Raw genomic sequence first — 22590 nt, 5'->3', positions numbered from 1 at the left:
GCTCCTAAAATCTTTCTACTCGCACTTCTGTGATGATTGCTGAATTCTAGGAGAAAGTGTGTCCCTTTTATTCATGTCCCTTTCAGGACTGATCATTCTGCAATCTCTCATTCGCTGTACTTTGACCAGTCCTGGGTCTCTATGCTAATTGATATCTACTGCAAAAAAGAAATTAAGCTTTTTAAATGATAATTTAAAGATTTCCTAACTTGTGTGCATAATGATGACTTATAAGAAGTTGTTTTAATTCTATGTCCATTTAGGACAATATTAATAGAAGGTTCTCTCTGAGGTCCTAAGGGACCTGTTCTGTTTATGGAATTTACTGCCTAGTTTTCTGTTTGTTGTTTTGATTTGGTTTATATTGTCTTGGCAGTAACTAATATTATGACTCTAATGTTCAGGAGTTTAGAAAATTAAGAGTGAATTTGAGGCAATCTTTGATTTATGTTATGCTCTATTTCTCCCTCAGAAAATAAAATTTAAGAGAACAATAAAATTATACAAAGTGGCAAAAGGGGTAAATATAATGCACATAATAGAATCAAAATTGAAGAATTGTCTTAGAATTTTTTTCTACCACACTTAAATCCTGGGTATAAAAACATGGTTAGAGATGGAATCTTTAAATGAGAAGTTGAAATATGAATTCTAGTCTTAAAAATATGTTCAGACTAGTTTCTTGGGAATGGATCTTGGTTTAGATGGGTTAAGTGTTATTATGCCTTGCGACTAAAGGCAGATTCAACAAATAATAAGTCACTATAGCTAGATCACTGCCAGAATATAACTTATCATTCTTATGCACCTAATATCTTTTTGCTTCATGAAACATAGGCTCCTTATAAGGTATTTGTTAAAGAAATAATTTTATTTCCTATCAGCACTCTCCAAGGACAAAGACTTGTCCAACTTGATGACAATATTATTTTCTAGACATCTCACATTTGATTTTGATATGCTGTCAGTCATCTATGTTCCTCTTTTTGTGGTCTCTATAGGATATTTTATTGGTGAAAATCATAAAAAAATTAATGTGGCCACATTTACAAGAAAACAAAGTGATCCCATGAACTTCCAAATCAATCTTTGGTGTCCTGATATGAGAATAATGTTTAAATAGAGAGCAAGTGTGATGGCCACAACTGAAGAGTCACTGTGTGTGGTAACCTGATAACCTTTGTCTCAGCTCCAAGGCTTTCTTCTAAGGTCTTTTGAGAAGGTGTACATTCTTCTCCAAGAAGCAAATTTCTACACAGGTTGATTTTAAGTTAATGATGCTTTGGAAGACTAACAACTACTGCCCAGCCCATGGAATCCTATTAAAACTTATATATTTTTTAAATCTATTGATCTCATCAATGATGCCAAGTTCCTTTTCCCCACATTCTCTTCCATCAGGTAACTGTTCATCTCTGAAAAAAAAAAAACAAAACAACAAACTCTTCATTTCTCTGAGGTTGTCAGTTGTTGGCCTTGATTCTCAGGCAAATGAAGTCTATTCAGAAAGCCTTTTGCTACAACTGTACTGTGCAGTACAGTGTTTTCCACCAGCAGCTTCAGTGTTTCAAGTTTCATCTTTATGTCTTCCATTCATTTGTAGTTAATTTTTGTGCAAAGTGAAAGATATGGGTCTGGATTTATTCTTCTCCCTGTGGACATACAGTCTCTTTAGCAGTATTTATTGAAGATAGTTTTACCCCTAGGGTATGTTTTCATCATCATCGTTTCAAATATTAAATTGCCAGGGTCATATATTCTCATGTTTGGGTCGTACAGTTTCTTCTACTGACCTGCATGTCTATTTTTTTGTTTTGTTTTTATTATTATGTTCCTTTACAATATAGTCAGAACTGGAGAAGCAATCCTTCTGGTATTTTTCTCTTGAGTCATGATTATTTTGGATGGCCAGGGCCTTCTAGGGTTTTGCATTAATTTTAAGATAGAAATTTTCCCTATGTCTCAAAAAATAAAATGGTCCCACCTTTTTGAAAATCAGTAAGGAGGGTTCTCAAAAAGCTCAAAACAAATCTCCTGCCTACTCCAGCTAGAGCAGTCCTTAGTCTATGAGCATAGGTCCTAAAGACTGCAATTCTGCTCCACATATACGTTCTCAATAGTGTTCATGCCACTATTCATAATAGCTAGGAAATTGAAATAACTTAGATGTCCTTCAACTGACTAATAGATAATAAAAATGTGATACATTTACACTATGGAATACTATTCAGATATAAAGAAAACTGAAAACATGAAAATTGCAGGAAAGTGGATGAAACTAGAAAATATCATATTCAGTGAGGTAACCCAGGTCCAGAAAGACCAATGCCACACCTCCTCTCGTATCTGAGGCTCCTAGCTCCAAGTTTTCATATGTGAGTGCGTGTACTACAGTAACTGCACAGAATAGGAAAAGAAAAATGGATCACTGCTTGTTTAGGGCTGGGTGAGCTAGAGGGATGGGGGAGGTATGTAACAAGTGCTCTGATCTGGGGAAACTGAAAAACTGAAGGGTGGGGGCTTTAATTAGGGGAGTATAATGGAAGAAAAATACTGAAGGAGAATTTAAAATAACAGCAAGAATGTCAAAAGCACCATGATGAATCAGTATTCGTGATTTAGCCAAAAGAATCCAAAAACTAGGTAAGCTTGTGTACAAATATACATGTACAGATTAATGAAAAGTGTTTCCATCTATGGTGGCAATGTTCCAGAACTACATATGCAATTAATGAAAAAAGATAATTAATTTGAAAGAAAGCAGATGTGAGTATATGGGAAGGTTTGAAGAGAGGGCAGGAAAGGTAATAATGACATAGTTATGATCTCAAAAAAAATAAATAATTTTAAAATGTGATAAATTAGAAACCTCTGCTCCAGTTGGTGGCATGCCTGCCTTAACAGAATGCACAATAGACCAGTTTTCCCGATTACATTTCATGAATACAGCAAACTTTACAATTGTGAATATTTTCTACTTATTTGGGCACATTGGAGGCTCATGGACACACACACACACACACACACACACACACACACTCACACTATGCTATAGCATTTCCCTTTTACTTATTCAACTTTTCTACCATTATATTTTTCCTATTTTTTACTGTGTTTATTTTTGCCTTATTTTAATATTCTGTTATAACATTTTTTAATAGGTTCTGAAAAAATTTCTTATATGTTTTACCATACCTGTTTGATAATGACTGGAAAATAATATTATCTATCATGATTTTTTCTGACTAAAATAATATTTTAAATGATTTAATTGTTTAACAAAGGGGGAAAATATTGATAATAATATTCACGCGAATCTCATAGCAAATCATTTCATATTTACCCTTACCAACTCAACTATTGTACTGTGATTTATCAAAAATAAAAGAGGGCTGGAATCTTATCAAATTGCTTTACTTACTTTCTTGATTAGGAACCATTAGTGGGGAACATTTATAGCATACAGGCTGGTCCTCATTTTCTTTCTTCAAGACTGCTTGTAGATCTCCACAATAAGGCAAAACCCACAGCTGTTTCATGCCAGGAAATCCCATATATCATAACTTCTGCCAGCTGCTGGTTAACAAGGGTGAAAAATGTGTTTAAGAATATATATATATATATATGTTTATATATAATTTTTTTCACATTCTTTTTACTCTGACTTTGAATTTTAAGGCAAAGACATTGCCACTATTTTCATGTTTAGGACAACCCCTCCAAGCACGACTTACATCAGACTCCTTTGGGTAAATGCAACTCACACTGTACTATTTAACAAGCTCTACCTACCATCTCTCATTGCAGCCAAGCATGTGATGTGAATCACTTGAGAGATCAAGAGACAGTAGTCAAATTCTTATTAATGCTAAATGGGGGAGCAAACGGAGACAATGAACACTGCAGCGAGCGCCCACATGACCTGACTCAACATATTTATTTGGATATGAACAAGAAAAGGAGAAATTCTGTAGCCAAATAGGTCTCAAATATCCTTGGTTTTTCTATAGCGGTTAAACTTTACTTACACGTGAAGGTGACTGATGAGTAGAATATAAAAAAAAAGGAGCTCAGTTCGTTTCTAATATTTATTTAAATTTTTCATTTATATGTATTATATCTAAATGGTTAGTCTTCGATTTTCTTTCATTCTATACTATACAGCCCCTCTGCTCAAACTCTTATTTTTTCCTTTAACTATTGTAGTTTTACACACACACACACACACACACACACACACACACACACACACGTAAGTACCTATTTTGGGTGCTCATCCCTAAGGAACACTAATTTTCCCTTTCTCAGCACTAATTAATTTCCTGTAGCCTCTTGTACAGGGACAGGGCCTTGGGAGATCTCCCCCATCCATGTTGGCATGTCAACTAATATTGCCACCGAGTTGACAATATGCTGAGGTTCCACGGTCACAGCTTCCCTGTCATGTATAGAAAACACAACCTCACAGCAGATGTCCTGTTCCTCTTACAAACTTTCCACCCACATTTTCAAGCTCTTCTCTGCGACCTAGACCTAGAGGCTGTGTTGTAATTGGATCAACTAAAGCTGGGTACCCCACAGTCGGTTTTTCTCTGCGTTTTGAACAGCTGTCAAGCTTTTTTTTTTATTATTATTTGAGGTGGGAGCTAACCTGTCGTTATACGATACATATTTAAAATCCAATTAGGACTGCTACTGATTTAGGAAACCGGAAGTTACTATGCAAAGTGCCAAATGAGAAAAGTTTGCAGCTGTGTTAATCAACTCTGATACCTACAACCCACCACGACAACCAAGACGGCAAGGCGCCCCTAAAGGTGACATAGTGGCACTTTTATCTCAGGGGTAACCCCCTGGGTCTCTAATTGGACTGAAGACCACAGCAGGGAATTCATGTGTGATAAGGTAAACTATACACCTAGTCAACTACCTTTGGCCATTGCAGTCATAGATCCCAGTGGATTACCTACTACAGTGACTTTTCTACATCTTTCTTACTCCTCCAATTAATATTTACTACCACTTGATCCTGTCTGAACATGTTGAAACTCTATCTTAGCAAGTCGTGACTCAAGAAGGAAATCAGTCATTTGAAAATCAATTTGGAAATTTGCATCTTTCAGGAAAACTAGAAAACTCAGACTGCTTTAAGCAGTACAAGTGTGTAAGATTATAGAGATATTCACAAAAACTCAGTGAATACATCAGCAGGATTCTGGTCACCAACAGGTATTCCCTAAAATTTTTTTTCTATTAAGACAGAGCAGTGTACACACATATTTCAACAGACACATATTTAAATTGCTGTCCATTATTAACATAACTTATTATATTGATCCGCTAAGAATCTAAAAGAGTCCAAAGAGGACTTAATCATCCTTCCCTTCTTATACATTGAGGAAACTCACTTTAGTAAGGATAGGTGAACCTATGATATACCACAGCTAGAAAACAAAAATACATTCTGGGACCTATATTCCAAACTCCTCTTAGGTGACTGTTTTTTTTTTTCTCCTCCTTATGTTTCTCCATTGGTTATGCCAATCTGAGTTTTCCACCTCTCTTTTTGACCTGGCTTTTCTGTCACTCTTCCTTAACATCGAGTATATCTTTATCTCTTCCTGTCATTGTGGAGAACTAGCTCAAATGGCTCTGCTCATGTTCAGGTTCTGCAGAGCTCCATAGCCAGGTCCCCTTCTTTCTTACAGGGGTCTTAGCCATGTCACCAAATTGCACGTGTTTTCACCTCCGTTTTGGGCAATAATATAAGCACCTGCAGGGCTAGTGCTTTGAAACACTACTGACTGTGTTTCCACTACCCAGCCTGGGGCAAGAATGAAAAAAAAATACACTGTTAAATATAATTATCTATGTATAAAGGTTTGATAAAATGTCCCTATTAATTTGAAATCTGTGATAATCTCTAGGAAGGATTCAATAGGAACCAGTCACATCTTATAGGGGGCTTGTGGGAAAGGGTTAGTTTTATTCTTTGCATCTGGGTAGTTCCTGCACGAAGAGTTAAATCGCTCATTGTGATCAATTCAGGATCTGTGTCAGTGGATAGATAGCCTGCGTTGATTCATGGTAGTTCTAAGAATAGAGCACTTTCACTTGGCATATTGGGAACTCCCTACAGAAGGAATTGTTTATGCTATCAATGCCATAGCTTTAAACAAATCTGAGAGCTTTTCTCTACTACAGGCATGTAACAGATGCATGAGTGGTGAAACAGCTTATGTGTGTGTTAAAGGACTCCATACACATAACAAGACATATACAATATATGTCTGAGTAAAATTTCATGCAGATGTCATTTGAAAAATCATAACAGAAATATTCTTCATGAGATAATATATAAGAAGCCGTGGAGAAAAATTGTTCTGCTTCAAAGTCCACTAACATTCTTTTCTTCGTCTAGTAGTGACTTATCACAATGATAAATAAAAGTATTTTGTAGGACATGAAAATTAACATGTAGGTGACCACACACTTGAGGTGGCAAACAACTATTATTCAAATCACTATCAAAGTTTCAAACACAAATTTGAACTGTAAGACACTCTTTTCCATGTGGCCTTTTTACAATTCGATTATGTTTCAAAGGGGAAAAAACATTTAAAAGGTAAAATCAACAGAAGCATCCCATCACACAGACCACTCACATCTTCCACTCATCAATTCTGGGTCCATCAGTCATCTTTACACCTCTGGGAAAATGACCTCTTTGTTCTTCCTTAACTCCAAGGTACAAGTACCTTGGCTTCTAGCCAGTGATTGTACTGACTTAGACCACATCACACAATTGTCTGGCTGCCACCTTCTCTAACAGGAGATTTTGGAAAGCTGTTTGTGATTATATCATGTTAGGAGATAAGGAAAAATAGNAAGTGTCTGTTTTATATGAACTGAAACTACTTTACTTTAAAAAACAAAGTAAGATTTGGCCATGTTGCATTAATCAGCAAGACTCCACTGCAAAATGTTTTAATTCTTTTGGTTTTGCTAAGCTTTGTCTCCCTAGGCGGCATAGATCAGTTGAACCAATGGCAATAAGGTTCCCCACTTCCAATTCACATGTCTGATATGTAAATAAGCCACCAGCAAGAAGTGTCTCCATCTTAATACCTGGGGGAGGAAGGAAACTTGAGGGCTGGGATTGAATCCAAACCAGTAGAGCAAGGGATGCAGGAAGGACCCCATAGGGGACCAATGGTTGGTAGAGCCAGACCTATGTCTAGGTCACCCAGAGATCCAGTTGAACTTCTTATTTCTCCTTGCAGGACCTTTAGCAGAGCAGCAGATCCAACGACCAATCATGATCTCACATCTCTGCATTCTCAGCTTATACTCAGCTGCTCAGGGAAACACACATAGGAACTGAGGTTATCTTCTTCAACAGGAGAGAGAGGAGATTGAACTAACAGGCTCAGTGTTACTCTTAGATTTCTGTTCACTCCACCTGATGAATAAATTTCTTTATTTTTATTGATATTTACATTACATGTCACCTTTACCTATGAGCCTAACAGAATTTTAAAAATTCCTCTAGATCACCCAGAGTTTTCTAAATTTATATTTGTCTGTTTCTCCTGTGTGCCAACACATGAAACCCAATATTGCTCCATACATTAGCACCCTCTCCCATCCTTGCAAATTACTCCTCTAAAGGATATCGTTTACACAGGGAGTACCAAGTCAGTTTCCTTCATGCTTCTTTTCTGCACCAAGCTGTAATTTGTATGTGTATGTGTCCATTCTTCACTAACATCCATCAGAAGATCCTGAAGACATAACTCCATTCTCTCGGGTCTTTGTTTTGAAATTCTTTCAGCCACCAACACATCTCTCACTTTGCATGTTGAGTTTTTCAGCGTGGCCTTGCTACAGCTTCTCTTCTGCTATTATCATTTGTTCTTGACTTGGTTTTTCATTGTTAACACAAATCTGCATGCTTGCCCTGGATCAAACTCCTACTCCATTAATCTGGATTTCCAAATGTTCACTCTACACACCTCTACTGAACAGTTTGGCAATTCTTCACATCCCACTGTCCAAAATGGACTCTAGCTTGTTTTCTTTCCTCACTTCATGGCTTCTTCTCTAACGTTTCTTATCTATTCTGTGGCTATAGTGTTTCTCATATATGTGTGTGTACATGTCTGTACCCATGTATATACATTTTTAATTCATCATCTTACTTTGTGTGTATCTTCTATATGTAAATAGTCAGTTGTAATCCTAGAGGTGGATGTTTCCTTACTATCTTACAAATGTAAACCCCTGCCAGGTAAGTTTTCTTCTTTTTGTCCAAGTTCAGTTATTCAAATCTTTCACCGAACTGTGGCATCAGTACACTGAACAGGTTATATTCATTTTTCTAATCAGCACTCAACAATCTTGACAAAGCCAGGAAGAGGCGATGATTTCTAAATCCTTCTTTCTACATATTTACTTTTTCTGACACATAGGGCCTCCCTTGATGGTATCTGTGCTTGTCTTTGTTGTTTAATCCTTACATTCACCAGAACCTAGTTCAGTGCTTCACTGGCATAAAGAGAAAGGTAATGTTTAATTAAAATGAATAGACCCACTTCTAACATATGTATGTTCAAACAATTCATTCGTGTTGGGTTTGGATAAATATTGCAAATTATTAGTTGTTAAGTATAATAATATGAAAAAATCTGCACCCTTTACTCATGTTCCACCCAACACAACATTTAAAGTCCTATGCCTGCTCTCTGTCTCTCTCTGTCTCTCTCTGTCTCTCTCTGTCTCTCTCTCTCTCTCTCTCTCTCTCTCCCTCTCTCTATCCGTGTGTGTCTCTGTCTCTACCTCTCTGTGTCTATGTCTCTGTCTGTCTGTCTTTCCCCTCTCCCTCTCCTCTGTTTCTTCCTCTTTCACACACATTCCTCAGTATAAACTTTAATATGATACTGGTTTTTCTCTTGAATTCCAAAATTTTTCTTTATATATTAATTATTTTGAGAGATGAGCTTACCTGGTGAGCCCATGCTTTCCTCACAACTCCATGTTTTATTGATAAAGAAAGTCATGATTGCTGTTTAATCAAATAGACACATGATCTATCTAGGAAACTCTCCTTGTAATAGACAACTACTTTGCAATTAGGACATGTTTAAGATGCATCTGCTATTTATTTTGAAAAATAAATTAAAGGCTATTATTAGAGATTATAATTTGTCTTCTTCCAATTTATATTTCTTTCTGGAATGAATATAGTTGTGGGAGTGAAATGGTATACTTGCTATTTTGAATAAAGGAGCTGTAAGCATTTCTTTCATGGTCTTCAATTTTTCTGTGTTATTTATGAGAGTTATGAAAGTTGATGTCTATAGTTAGACAAAAATGATATTTCACAAGTTTGCATTGGTGGTTCTGGACAAGGAAGAAAAGAACATTTTCATGCTTTAGAATTGATTGTAGCCATATGATCTTTTTGACATTGTGTGATTAACAGAAGACAGAGCATTGTCTGCCTACTTATTAATAATAATAATAAAACTATATCATTCAAAAATGAGCTTGGACATCTACTGGACATAGCATCAGGTACCAATCAGAGACACATACTTCTCACGTTCTGGTGTCTGTGTTTAAAAGCCATGAAGCTATAATGTCATACAATCACGGCCTCAACACATTGTTGACAAGAGCTGCTAAGCACCTCAGCTTCATCTCTCATACAGTGAGGTTGGAAATGATCTCCAACACAACACGATTGCACTTTTTTTTTTTCAGCTGGAACACAGATATCCTTCCATTTGTGCCCTCTTAGCTAGCTCAAAGATGTTTTTTTTTCAACATTCCTTTAGTTCTAGGAAATGCAAATAAAAGAGGAAAATGAGCAGCTGTGACACCATTATAAACATATGTCACCCATCCCATACTAAACGCATGCTTTTGTTGAAGGTTTGGCGTATCTTTCTTTTCTTCTCTAACATGTGAGTGAGTGCATAAAACCAAAGAGTACACTTAGACAAATGTTATTAGCACCAGAAATACATTGTTTTGGTTTTCATGATAAAAAATTAAGTTCTACTAAATGTTTACTGTGTGGGTTATTTATTAATTTGTAAACTATTCCTCATGAACTTGGAGGTTTTTTTTCCTAATTTGCCCATGCCCCATCGAGAAAATGAGTCTCCTCAGAATCAAAAATTCCTCATTATTTCCCTTGATCAACGTTAATATTATTTAGCAGAATCACTCCTTCAAATGTAATACATACCCTGCACAGCTTGGAGATAATGTAACATGGAAATTGACACATGGGCAAACAAAGCACCAGTCCTTTATAAACCAATGATGTTCTGTTTTATTGCCTGGGTACTGTATATATTCTGTACATCATTTGATCTCAAGTAGCATGAATTAGCTTCATTTGCTAACTATGTTGTTTTTTAAAAACAGCTAGCACAGTAATTCTTCTAATACACAATAAATACCCTTGCAGAATTCTTGTACTGACTTTCCTGCTTCTTTCTTTTCAATGAGGGATAATGTCAGGTGAACTTCTAATTAGACTCTTTTCTGAAATCAAATATTGACTATTTCAGGTTAGCTAAAAGCATTGAGCGAGGACTCAGCTCCATGATGCATTGAGAGGGAATGGAAATAACAATGGTAGATCTTCTAAGTCATCCATGACCCAAACTAGATGGAAAAGATAGAAGTTTCTGTCTCCTGTGCATCTTACAAATAAAGACGAGTTGTGAGCTCAGTTGAGTATGTGTCCTCCATGACATCCATCTCCTAACCTGTGCACAAATACTCACATTAGGACCCAGGCAGCACAGTGACACAGTGGTATTTGACAGGGCTATTATTTTGAACTGACAGCCTTCCATCTTGTGTTCTTCCATCTCATCAAAATTGGTGGGTTTTAGAAATAAATTTAGGGAGGAAATTGTGTTTTTGAAATGAGGTGCATGACACAGAAGTTGTTTTTACCATTCATTCTCCTTTTTCCCTTTCCAAAATCAACCACAGACTCTGGATCTAAAACTTCCTAAGGCCACATCACCAGCTTGTGGACCACTTGAGATATTAAATCTGTCACTGTATTTCTGAAACAGCACTTCTGGACTTGGTGTTAATTTATTTTTTGTTTTATTTTTCTCATTGATGCGCTCTCCCCTAAAGATTTCTTACTGTTGTATCCTAACTCCGTTAGCTTGTTGTAGACAATTTTTTTATGAAAACTGATAAATTTTTCATATGCATATGTCTTAAAATACTGCTTTAATTTTTACTCTGTGTTGGTTTTAGAAATATATGGATGAGCTGGCCTTGAAGCCACCCACATCCTGGTGTACATTGAACAGAAATCAAGCTTCCATTATGAAACAGAATCCAATCCACATCCGCTGAGCCACACATTGAAATTCTTGACTTTTTTTAGCTAGGATGTATGTCAGCTCTTTCTTTCTTATTTTCTTTTTGTGAACTTGCGGCCTCAGATGTTAGTTAAGTTTTACTATTCTTCAAAAGCATTTATTTGAAAAACATGCGAATGGAAAATGAACATGCTAAACTAATTAGGATATGCAAATGTGGTTCAGAGGGACTGCCTTTTAAGTGAATCATACTTATTTGAATATACAAATAAAAGAAAATTTGTTTCAGTAACAATCTGGGAGTTAGTTCATGTGGAACAAATAAGGACTTAAATTATAAGGATTAGCTTTTCAGTATCTACTTTACAGTTCACCTTTTTAATGGGGTGGAATGTAGACTTGAGGCAGAGCCCATATTAGCATGGCTGTAGAAGACTGACTATTGCCTTGTCTTCATTTAGAGGGAATACAGTGGCGATTGAGGGAAAGAAGCCCCACGGGGCTTTACTGATTTCTTTCAAGGCAGTTCTAAGACTAGCAGGTGAAAATCTCAAACGATAAAACATAGATACAAAACACTGTTCTTCTAAACATCATTTCAAAGTAAGGAGTGAGCTTTGGAAAGTTTGTTTCCAGCGTTTCACTTTGTGATGCAAAAACCACAAAAGCCTGAAAGAGAAAGGAAATTGGACATTTAAAGAGATAAAAAGAGATCAGAGCAAAATAGTACATGGGAGAAATAAATGTTGACTGTCCTTCAGATGGAGGCGGCATCTCCACAGGGTCAATGTTATACTTAATATTTAGGAATCATTTCACCTATATAAAGGAGATTAGTATTTATCAATTTATAGTTAAGCCTGAAATAAGCTAAATGCCCAAAGACATGATTCTAGGGCACTTACCACTCAGTCAGCATATGGCCCACCTGACTGGTGAGTGATCTAGAGTAACCTAGAAACCTTGTTTGATTCTAATGCTATGTAGCTACATGTTTAATTAAAAGTATACTTCACAGTCCTTCAGAAACAATTCTATAGTCTATATTAGATAAACATCTCAACAATTTTGATAGTGTTTCTTTTATTCTTCATTCAAGCAACAAATATTTGTGGGATTCTGAGCATGTGTTGTTCAGGCTCAAACTAGAGCACAAAAACATATATATATTCTTATTCCAGGAGACAGGAAAGTAGAAGCTTCATTCTCTAAAAGAAACATCACACTCTGTTGAAATGATCTAACAGGCTGTCTGAGAGTCTGAGTGAGCTGATACGATGGCTGAGAGGTTTACCTACCTGCAGGGGTAATGAGCGAAAACAAGAGACAATACATACTCATACACACACTCTCATAAACATGGGTGTGCACACACATGTACACACACACACATTGGCACCTAGCCAAATGCCAGTGGAATGGGGGTATTTTAATTGAAAATAGCTTCATTTTAAGAGGAAAAACTTGCTTGTATTTTCCTGTGGCTTCCAGGGCCTGTCTTTGAGTTCCTCAGAAAAATGTAAGTGAAAAGTAATATATTCTTGGAGGGACTGAGGAAATTCATATACAGCAATGTTACTCTCTAGTCCAGATGAAGAGAAGCAAACATAGGAAATGCCCTTCCACTTACTTCCTTTTACACTGAAATATTTTGTGATTCTATCTTTGCAGTGGAGCCTGGGGAGTGAGATTCATGTCATGGGGAAGTTCAAGGTAAGACTTCCTCAGAGAACAGTTACAACAACAGGTCCATCAGCACATCCAACTCATGTGGCAGAAACAGCAAAGGAGCAAGCGAGCTATGCTAGGAACTCTAAATGAAAAATGTTGCAGAGGAGCGACTTCAATCCCTCAATCACATCAGAGGACCAACAATTTGCCATGACACACAGGCCAACTGGCCAACATGAATTTCAACTCTGGTTGTGTAATGTGATATTTCAGAAATAGAACCTGCTATTTCTCCACAGGCTTGGAGATGAAGGAAGAGTCAAAGGTGACAGGCATGCCATTTGGAGGACCAGAGACTGTCTTTGGGAGTACACCTGTAATGCCAACTTGAACTTGTGTTGAATAAGTGGTCATGCAGCTCTTTCCATATGATTAGGAGGACAACTGTACAATCTCTGTATACCCGTTGGTTTTCTTTTCTTTCTTTTTTTTTTCTTTTTTTAAAAATATTTTTTATTACGTATTTTCCTCAATTACATTTCCAATGCTATCCCAAAAGTCCCCCATACCCTCCACCCCACTTCCCTACCCACCCATTCCCATATTTTTGGCCCTGGCGGTTTTCAACCGGAGGTCAATACCCTAAGCCCACGAATAGTCAAGGTTGTTCCTGGATCCGATTCCACTCAAAGCACAATCTGTGTGTGAAGTGATGGGTTTCACCTTAGACTAATTATGGGCCTACATGATGCTCTTGGCTGTTTCATTTAGAGTTCTATCTCAGGAGTCTGGTGTTAAAAGTCTTTCCTGTGTGAAAATCTACCCCAAGCTTGCCTGATAGCAGTCACATGTGGTTCGAAAGGAGAATTGAGACAGAAAAGAAAAACAACAAAACTCAAAATCTATGCTCAAAAATGTGATAGAATGAGCTGAAAGCGACCATATAAGCATTCTAACACAACTTCCAGGGAAGCATGATGGATTAATGATTACATAACCTAGCTCTTTTCACAAAGCAAAAGCAGTTATTCTTTTTCTGTCGATATCATTGAGGGTTTCCTCTTGACAATTGAGGTGCTATTGGTTGGCCAGAATGCCAGGATCTGAGCTCAACCTTTTATCTGCTGCCTCTATTAGATAATATACTGTTGCTGTAACAAAACCATGACCAAGATAACCTATTACAGAAGGTGTTTGATTGGACCCATGATTAAAGTGCATGGTGGCAGAGTAAAGTCATGGAGAGAATAGCTGAGAGCTCACATCTTGATTCATACGGAGGAGGCAAAGAGAAAGCACACTGGGAGTGGCTGGAGTCTTTTGAAACCTAGAAGCTTGCTCCCAGTGCCATACCTCCTTCAAATCACACCACCTAATCCTTCCCAAACAGTTCCACCAGAAGAGAGCATGATTTCACACCTATGAGCCTAAGTAGGTCATTCTTATTCAAACCATCACACTGCTCTATCTCAAGAACACGAGAAAGGAGAATCCAGGTTTTCAAGGTGTTCCACAAGCTTTCAAAATCATCTGCACACATGTGGTGTGTGTGTGTGTGTGTGTGTGTGTGTGTGTGTGTGTGTGTGTGTCTGTCTGTCTGTCTGTCTGTCTGTCTGTGTGTGGCCTAGTGCTTATCACTGTGTGTATGTGGAGATCAAAGAGAAACTGCAGTTCCTCACATGGACACAGTTAGTGTTTTGCCTCCAGAATCATCTTCCCAGTCCACAGAAAGTTTGAAGCTAAAATGTGATCTCAAAAATTAGAAAATATGAAAGTAAACACAAACAAGAGATAATCATATCCAAGTCAAAAGAGCAACAGGGAATGATGTTTCCATGAAATGAAAGGAAAAGAGGCCACAGTGGTCATCTTTTTTTTTTTTTTAATTAGATAGTTTCTTTATTTACATTTCAAATGTTATCTCCTTTCCTGGTTTCCCCTTCGAAAACCCTCTATCCCATCCCCCCTCTCCCCTGCTCATCAACCCACACCCACTTCCCTGTCCTGGCATTCTCCTACACTGGGGCATTGAGCCTTCACAGGACTAAGGGCTTCTCCTTCCACTGATGTCTGACAAGGACATCCTCTGCTACATATGCAGCTGGAGCCATGGGGCCCTCCATGTGTGCTCTTTGGTTGGTGGTTTAGTCCCTGGGAGCTCTGGGGGGGGGTACTGGTTAGTTCATATTGTTGTTCCTCCTATGAGGCTGCAAACCCCTTCAGCTCATCTTTAACTCCCCAACAAGGACCATGTCAGTGTAGGCAGGCTACTACACAGGGAAGCAAAGCCAACTCAGGAAGTAGAGGTAACTTTACCATGGAAAACTCCGGGGTTTAGGCTGTCATCCTATATTTAAAACCTTTCAATAATGTTCGTAAGGAAAGCTCAACACTGAACTGAAACATGCAAATGAAGTAAAGTCAAAATGTAAGACTGGAGACATAAATTTAGGAATTACATGTGGATGTTAGAAAACATAAGAGAATAATGTTCAATGCCAAGAGAAACAAACCATATGATGTTTTATTTCCATCAATAGGTGGAATCATATATTCTAATCACTTTTATGATTATAGATTTTTAAGAAAGAATCCCAAACAGTCTATGTCAGAATTCACACACACACACACACACACACACACATCCTGTGCACTGGGAATTATGTATGTGGTGATGAATATATAATGCTTAATAATAGGGATCAGGAAACAGGCATACCCCCATATTAAACTTTACCTCAAAATTAGGTGCTACTTGGGCGCATATTGTGCCTTCTGATATATTAATGCATATTCTATGATCAAAAAAGAGCAACACTATGCCTTTACTGTGTTCCAGACCAGCAGATGAGCTCAAGATGTATTCCCGTGTGGTAAACTGGGGATTTTCAGAGCATCATAAAAGCTTTTTATTGTACACTCCAATGCTGTCATCCACAGTTAGCTAACAAATATGATAGGTTTTTAATATAATCCACTCCATCCTTGCCAGTGCTCCTTGTACGTTACGTCATCTTTCCGTGGGCCAAGAGTTTGTTTTCCCCAGCTGGCCTGCATGAAGCTGCTGACAGCCCTTCTGACTGAGAAACTGTAGAACAGCAATCTTCCAATTCACTTTGCACTACCGACAAAGAGCAAGCTGTTGATACGCTGATGTGAGAGCACTCTATCAGCCGTTACATAGTGTCTGTGTTCTCAGCATGTTCCAGGCGTGATAAGTCATAGCACATGCTCTCTGACATCTTCTGCATTTCACTGCTCTGTCGAGTTTCCTAGGGTTGGAATCAGGGTGACAGGATGCAAAACGCCAAGGATGACATCATCAGCAACTGGTAGCCGTCATCGCGTCATAAATAATACTTTGCAGACACGTAAAAACAATTGAAGTTGTGAAAAGTTCACCATAATTCCCGTGAAGAGAATTTGAAATCAATGGCGTTGTTAATCTCCACTAACTGATTTTTACCAAGAAGTGGCAGTGTACGGAAGGACTTGCAAAGTTTCAGAATGATAGGGACATGACGCTTGGTAGGAGAAACGGCTAAATGGCTAAACGGCTATTTTGCAGTAAATTGAAAAGTGTTTTTTAGTTTCTTTCTTTTTTTTCCCCAGTCATCTTTCTGTTCAAAACAGGGTCACGCAGCAGCAGCAATAGGTCCTGCAAAGCAATGGGTGGCAGTGTGCTGGAGGTGACTGTGCTGTGGGTGGAATGTCTTCTGATTATGATTACACGTGGGTATTAATAAGGACAGCAGCTGCGGCAATCTGTTCAATTTTATGCAAATTAGCCCTGGCCCTCTGGCTTCTGGCTGGTGGCCAAGGCAGCCTTCGGCTGGGTAAAGTTTGGATTTATGCTTTATTCTACTGCTGCGAAGGTTGATTTAATTATCTGTATTTATTTAAAGCAGAGCAGTACAAAGCCATTCTGCATCTTGGTCAACTTTGTGATGGCTGAGTTGTGTGGGATTTCCCACCCACCCACAAGCTAGTTTGAATCAGTGAGCACATGAATCACTGAATATGTCCCTGCAGAATAAGAAGCACTGGTTCTCAGTGCTTTCTTTGGTAATAAAATCTTGAAGGTGGTTTCTTCTCTCTACCACCAAAAGCCTGTGAAATCGAGTACTACACAATCACAAATACAGTAAAATTTCTCTGTGACTATGTAGGCAAGACTATCTGAAATAGAGATTTATATACTACTTTTGAATATCTAATTTTAAGCATATGGACTTAATACCAACAAGTTATTCTGAATGTTTGGTAACAAATGTATCCTGTTTTTCCATTCTGATGTTCCTATATCATGATTTGCAGTTATATTGATCATACATACCTACTATATTAATTGTCTGATAGGTGGGACTTTTTCTGTGTGAATAAATTATTCTGTTTACAGATTTGTTTGGTAAGCTTAATTTGTTTAGTGGCCTGATCTCTTACTGCAAACTATATAATGGGACTTGAGCTCAGCTCATGAGTCTAAATCTCAACTATGAAAATTAATGAGGTTCTAGCAAAATGTGAAGAGGTTATTGTCTATCAGCAAGTCATTAATTTCACATATAATGGGGAAACATAAGAGATGGTTTGGAAACTGGTCCTGAGCTTTATTCATACGTATATTATCGTAATCATATTTGAAGTGATGCTTGGCTTTCACAGATCCATGGTGTTCATAAATACCCTTAATCATTTCATCTGATAGTTGGGAGATGAGAATCATAGCTAACTGTATCAACTAAATTATCTGCCACTGCTTTTAAACTCATACAGGATCGCAGAGATAGCACCCACCATTTCCAAGCCCTTGTAGCAAGAGTCCAGCATTTGCTCATTGCTGCTTTCTGCTAATCTAGGCTCTTAGGAGCCTTCTTTTATTTTAAGCACAGACTCATCTGACAGCCAGCACTTGTTCTGGTTTAGGACCAAACGCTGGCAGCATTCCCAGAACATGAACCAGTTGTTTCTTTTACACACACCCTCTCATTGTCCTCCACCATCTCAACCGCTTTCACGGCAATGCACCATAACCAAACCTGCACTTGCTTTCATAAGAATCACAGCCTGTCAATCAAACAGGCCTCCTCCTCCAGCCACCGACTCTCTCCAGGGTAGCTGAGGACGATCAGAGGCGGGGAAAAGGTGAGAAAAACAAAGGGTTTAAGAAACACCTCTTCTAAACCGAAGCCTCAAAATTACATATGTAATTTCCCCTTCAGTTACCTGCTTTCTCATTTTAACTGTCAGAAGCCTGATCTCTTAATTTTCTTCAGTATTCTCTCCATCATTGATAGCAAATCTATTCTTGCTCTACAAGGTCTGGGAGTATTTTTGTCTGGGAGTATCTTTCTTTCTTTCTTTCTTTCTTTCTTTCTTTCTTTCTTTCTTTCTTTCTTTCTTTCTTTCTTCTTTCTTCTTTCTTTCTTCTTTCTTTCTTTCTGCTTTTTAATTCAATTTATTTTTAATTTATTTTTTACACTCTATATTCCATTCCCCATACCTCCCTCCACCTTCCATCTGCTCCACATTCCACATCTCCTCCCCACCCCACCCTATCTCCACATGGATGCCTCCACCCCCACCCCCCACCCCACCTGATCTCTAAACTCCCTGGGGCCTCCAGTCTCTTGAGGGTTAGGTACATCATCGCTGAATGAACACAACACCCAGTAGTCCTCTACTGTATGTGTGTTGGGGGCCTCATATCAGCTGGTGTATGCTGTCTGTTTGGTGGTACAGAGTTTGAGAGATCTGGGGTACCAGATTAAATGGGATAGAGACCAGCATGTTCCTTTTTTCCTCTCATCATCTGTATTGCTAAGATGCATCTTAGGTAAAGCAGAGGCTCTGCCATGGTGAAATAGACAAACAATTCGGGGGAACAGACCCTGTCGAGTATGTTGGCTTTCTAATGTTCTGAGAAAATGGCAAACATTTAGATGATGCAACCACAGGGCCCTATGAAATATGGAGTTATATCACAACAATAAAGTAGCCGCCATTGTTTTGAGTAAGAAGCCTTTCAGTATCTAATGTTTCGATAGTGTTAAAGCTTCACCATTTAGTTTAGCTGTTAGAGAATGCTAATTTTAAGACATATACATTCATACAATTTAAAAGTGGGGAATATAAACACAATAAAATCAACATAATAAAATGATTTTTAGTATAGTTAATATACTTCGTATAAATATGAATCTACTAGGATAGAAAGAGTATAGAGTTTTATAAAGTAAAAAGTTATATTAATTTACCATAGATACACACAACTAAGAGCTGGGCACACATGTATCCATCCGGGTTACAAGTTTATAGTTTGTAACACATGTGGGGAAGAGCTTTATTTTCTCTTACTGATTTATTTTCCTCTGGGTTGGAAGGGTTAGGTGGAAAGGGCTCAGTCAAGGCACCAGTAGCAGAACTTCATTTTGTTCCATTTAATGGTCTTCATTCCTAGGATCTAATAGCTTCAGGGTGAATGCTAAGTATTTGAAAAATTTGATATACCCTCCCATGGCATTGCTATTGATTCTTTCTGAATGACAAGTGAGGAAGTTGGGAGTTTTAATGATCTTGTAGGTATTGGGAGTAAATCATTATACTAGTGGATTTCCAAAACCTGGTTCCTTCTGAATTTTTTTCCTAGTGATAAAGTTTTACTTTTATTTTCTCTCTCAATGCTTTGTACTTGTATCAGTCATTCAACCAAGGTCATATCTAGTTTAAATTAAATATTCTATAAATAGTTCCAGGTTCCTGTGGCCTATTTGTCCAGGCTTCTTGCTTCTATTTGTCCCACACACAGATGGGTAGATAGTTGATGGATGATCAGAAGATTTCAAAAAATGTGTGCAGTTTTGTCTTTTTATCTGCCTCCTATGAATATTTTATTCCCATTCTAAGTGAGATTAAATCATCCCTGTTTGGGCCTTTCCTCTTATTTAGCTTCATTGGTTCAGTGGAGTGTAGCATGGGTATCCTGTACTTCTTGGCTAATAGGAACTTATAAGTGAGTACATACCATGAATATCCTCTTAGGTCTGGATTACCTCACTCAGGATGATATTTTATAGTTTCATCCATTTGCCTGCAAAATTCATGATGTCTTTGTTTTTATTAGCTGAATAGTATTCCATTGTGTAGATGTACCACAGTTTCTTTATCCATTCTTCAGTTGAGGGGCATCTTAGTTGCTTCCAATTTCTAGCTATTCTGAATAAAGCTGCTATGAACATAGCGAAAGCACGTGTCCTTGTGAGATGGTGGGACATCTTTGGGTACCTCAGGAGTGGTGTAGCTGGGTCTTGAGGTACAACTCTTCTCAATCTTTTGAGAAGCCACCAGATTGATTTCCATCTGCAAAGGAGATGGAAATCTCCTTTCTACTCCATCAGCAAAGGAGGAGTGTTACCCTTGCTCCACATTCTTCTCAGCCTGTACTGTCACTTGAGTTGTTTTTATCTTAGCCAGAATCTCATGGTCATTTTGATTTGCATTTCCTTGATGACTAAAGATATCGAACATTTCTTTAAGTTGTTTCTTGGCCACTGGAGATTCCGCTGATGAGAATTCTCTGCTTAGCTCGGTACCCCATTTTTAATTGAGTTATTTGGTTTGCTGGTGTCTAGAGTTCTCTACATATTTTAGATATTAGCCCTTTTTCAGAGGGAAGGTAGATGAAGATCTTGTCCCAATCTGTAGGCTGTTGTTTTGTCCTAGTGATGGTGTCTTTTGCCTTACAGAGGATTTTGAGTTTCATGAGGTACCCTTTTGGTGCAAGGTAATAAATATTGACCTATTTGCATTCTTCTACATACTGACATCTAGCACTGTTTGATGAAGATGAGGGCATGGGGAGAAGAATGCAAAAGGTCCATGATCAAGTGTGGGGAGAGACAGGAGAGTGGCCTGAGGGCCGGGAGAATGAATGGAAATATACGTCTCTGGTGAAGGTGAGGGGTTGGGAGATTTTTCTAGGACATTCTAGAAACTTGAGATGAAGGAGGCTTCCAAGAGTCTATGGGAATGACTTTAGTTGAGACTCCTGAAGTGGCCATCTCCTGTAGCCATGCAATACCCCAGTAGAGGGATAAGGACACCAAAATACTTATGAATCCTCTGAGCCAATATTTTTCCTGTCTACAAGAAGCACAGAGAGGGACAAAGATGGAGCAGAGACTGAAGGAATGGCCAACCAATAACTGGTCTAGCTTGAGACCCATCCCCAGAGCAAGCAACAACCCCTAACACTATTAATGATACTCAACTACGGTTGCAGACAGGAGCCTAGCATAACTGTCCTCTGAGAGCAGGACAGTCAGGCAACTTACTGAAAGAGATGCAGAGGTTCACAGCCAAACACTGGATGGAACTCCGGAGTCTTATGCAAGAGGTAAGGGAAAGTTTGAGAGCCCAGGAACGAGGGATAGTGACTGTACAGGAAGACCAACAGAGTGAACTAACCTGGACCCATGGGGGCTCTCAGAGACTGAATCACTAACCAAAAAACACACAGGCTGGACCTAGGTCTCCTGCACATATGTAGCAGATGTGCAGCTCAGTGCTCATGTGGGGCCCCAACAACTGGAGTAGGGGCTGCCCCTAAAGCTGTTGTCTGTCTGTGGATCATTTTTCCTTAATTGGTTGTCTTGTCTGGCTTCAGTGGGAAAGGAGTACCTAGCCCTGCAGAGACTTGATATGCCAGGTGGAGAGATACTCCGGGAGGGATTCCACCAACTCAGAGGAGAAGGAAGGGAGTGGAGGGACTGTGTGAGGGGGAACCAGAAGAAGGTGGAACAGTGACCAGATGTTAAATAAATAAGTAGGAAAAAAAGTTACATCAAAAAACAATAATGGATTGTGTTGTAGAGATAAATGTGATGTAACAGGGAACATAGAGAAATGTGTTGGTTATGAAATTAAAATGTTCTTTTTTTTTTGAAAAGTAAAGAAAAGGCACATGCAGCGATAACAGTAACATCATTTTACCAGAAATGCATTCCAAAGACAATGAAGTCATTCCTTCCGTAGGAGCACTAACTGACTCCTAGAGAGGTATCACAGCTAGCCACCTGCTTACACTGTACGATATGGATTAAATTACCAGCACCTGCACTGGGGAGACCAGTTTCAAACTGTTCTGATAAACAGTTGGGAATTCCTGAGAACAAATGCATAGGGGTTATATTAAAACTTCAAACTTAATCAGTCCTACTATACAGACTTATAAACATATATTACATTATATGTGCATATAAATATATACATAAATGTGTATGTATATGTGCACATCTATATGTGAATATATTATAAAGAAATAACATAAAATGATTTTCTTTTAATATTTATGCTTTTTTTTTATTTTATAGACTACCACTGCTGAGTCTGTGTGATAAAATTCTGATGTATCTTCTTGTATTTTCCTTATACATTATGAAATTCCTAAAGTTTGTATGTATTATTTTATGGGATGATTTATTGTATGAGAAGTAATTAATTAATTACAATCCAGCTGTTGCCCCCTCCTCCCAGTCTCCCCTCCCACACTTCCTCA

Source organism: Mus caroli, chromosome 3 (assembly GCF_900094665.2).
Source record: "Mus caroli chromosome 3, CAROLI_EIJ_v1.1, whole genome shotgun sequence".
Lineage (NCBI taxonomy): Eukaryota > Metazoa > Chordata > Mammalia > Rodentia > Muridae > Mus > Mus caroli.
The sequence above is the reverse complement of the archived record's forward strand: the minus strand, read 5'-3'. Positions refer to the sequence as shown.